Source organism: Penaeus monodon, chromosome 11, assembly GCF_015228065.2.
Source record: "Penaeus monodon isolate SGIC_2016 chromosome 11, NSTDA_Pmon_1, whole genome shotgun sequence".
In the NCBI taxonomy this organism is placed as follows: Eukaryota; Metazoa; Arthropoda; class Malacostraca; order Decapoda; family Penaeidae; genus Penaeus; species Penaeus monodon.
The window spans coordinates 8,621,766-8,624,155 of NC_051396.1; the positions used below are offsets into that span (position 1 = coordinate 8,621,766).

Genomic DNA, 2,390 nt, shown 5'->3' on the forward strand with positions numbered 1-2,390 from the left:
GTTGGGTTGGGTTGGGTTGGGTTGGGTTGGGTTGGGTTGGGTTGGAATGGTGAGTTGGTTGGGTGGGTGGGTTGGGTGGGTTGGGTTGGGTGGGTTGGGTTGGAATGCGTTGAGGTTGGGTTGGGTTGGGTTGGGTTGGGTTGGGTTGGGTTGGGTTGGGTTGGGTTGGGTTGGGTTGAGTCGAGTTGGGTTAAGTTGAGACGGGTTGAGCTAAGTCGACTCGAGTTTAGTGGGGTGGGATGGGTTGGGGTGGACAGGGGAAGGGGTGGGGTGGGCTTGTGGAGGCCTGAGCTGGCATCGCGCGCGGTTAGGACTGAGGTGGGGTGAGGTGGAGAGTAATCTGTGTACGGTTATGGGGACGCGTCTGAAGCAGAGAGGTGAACAACTGAATGCAACTGAAAGTAGGGGAAGTAAGGTGAAGATAGGGGTAGGGTAAGGGGAAGGGGAAGATAGGGGGAGGGGAAGTGAGTGCTGCGGCCGCGTGACGAAAACGTCGACTCGTACCTGACTGCAACTGCACGACGAGGCCTCTCCTGGTGCTGGTTAGAGCTCTCTCGGTTCATCAAAAGCATACATTTACATTGTCAAGAACTCAGTACTCTTCAAAAGGCATGACTAAAGGGGAGGGAGGGAGGTAAGGAGGGAGGGAGGGCTGAAGGGAGGAATGGAGAGAGAGAGAGAGAGAGAGAGAGAGAGAGAGAGAGAGAGAGAGAGAGAGAGAGAGAGAGAGAGAGAGAGAGAGAGAGAGAGAGAGAGTATGAGAGAGAGAGAGTATGAGAGAGAGAGAGTATGAGAGAGAGAGAGAGAGAGAGAGAGAGAGAGAGAGAGAGAGAGAGAGAGAGTGAGTGAGTGAGTGAGAGAGAGAGAGAGAGAGAGAGATGAGGAGAGAGAGAGAGAGATGAGAGAGAGAGAGAGAGAGAGTAGAGAGAGAGAGAGAGAGTATGAGAGAGAGAGAGAGAGAGAGAGAGAGAGAGAGAGAGAGAGAGAGAGAGAGAGAGAGAGAGAGAGAGAGAGAGAGAGAGAGAGAGAGAGAGAGAGAGAGAGAGAGAGAGAGAGAAAAGGAGAGAGAGAGAGCGAGAGGAGAGAGAGAGAGGAGGAGAGAGAGAGGGGAGAGAGAGAGAGAGAGAGGAAGAGAGAGAGGAGAGAGAGAGAGAGAGAGAGAGAGAGAGAGAGAGAGAGAGAAGGGGAGAGCGAGAGAGAGAGAGAGAGAGAGAGAGAGAGAGAGAGGGGGAGAGAGAGGAGAAAAGAGAGAGAGAGAGAGAGAGAGAGAGAGAGAGAGAGAGAGAGAGAGAGAGGCGCCTCGCTGCTTCCAGGGAGGGAAAGAAAACGGAAGTACCAACGAAGCCTGCCACTCCAGATCAAGTCGCAAGAGCTTTCATCCGACCAGCTGAAGTTCATCATGATGGATATTTCACAAACGCATTTCTCCCATTCACTTTCTTGACAAATGAACGGCTATCTAAAACGAAAAAAACAACAACAACAAAAGAAACAGTACCCGTAACCGTCTTGATTCGAGAGTACGCCGCACGCCCTTCCGAGGTCTATTGTGCTCGCGAACTTTCTCGAAGGATCGCGTACTCGCCCGCTTGGACGAAGGGGAAACGCGCCCCGGATGAATGGCGTGGATGGCCCTGCCTTATTTCTCCGTCCACGAGAATGAATTTCCTCGTCAGAATTTCGAGAACTGGATTATTGTTACGCGACCCGAGCCGGGGTAGTGTGCTGCTTGGTTATTCATTGCTGGAAAAGTCGAATGGGCATCGGCCCTCGCTCTTACCCGCGCTTTCCCTTCCCTTCTCCTTCTCTCCCTCTTTCCTTTCTTCATCCTAACTCCTCTTCTCCCCTTCCTTCTTTTTTTTTCTTCCTCCCACCCAATCTCTCTCCAGCTATCGGATTCATTCAGTCCCTCCCTCCCTCCACTTCTCTTTCCTTCTCTCCCTCCTCTTTCTCTCTCTCTCCCCCTTTCTAGCCATGCTCCCTCCCTCTCTCCCTCCTTCCTTCCATCTCTGCTTCCTTCCTTCCCCTATCTCTCTTTCCTACCCTCCCGCCATCTCTCTCCCTTTCCCTCCCACCGCCACTCCCCCCTCCCTCCGACTGCCACCCACACCTCCTTTCCCTCCCCCGCAGGCTCAACGAAAGTCCCCCCGAGACTGTTGCAGCGGCGGCGGCGGCGGCGATGAAAACTCGACTAACGACTTCCCGCCCGAGTCACAACCACGGATGAAGGCACGTGGATTTTTTTTTTCTTTCTTTTTTGGGGGAGACGTCAAGTCTTATCTCTTTTAATAGATGGTCTTATCTGTTCGTTTTTTTTTCTGTTCGTTTTACCTCTTTTTTCCTGTTTTTCTTTGTCGAAATGGTATATCACATTATATTATTAAAGTACG

The 2,390-nt window shown here is 52.2% G+C and overlaps 1 protein-coding gene across 1 annotated transcript in view; it reads right to left on the reverse strand.

The window, feature by feature from the left end:
• Positions 1–2,390, reverse strand: part of LOC119578433 (liprin-alpha-1-like) — a 116,545-nt gene that overhangs the window by 79,290 nt on the left and 34,865 nt on the right. The window lies entirely within an intron of this gene.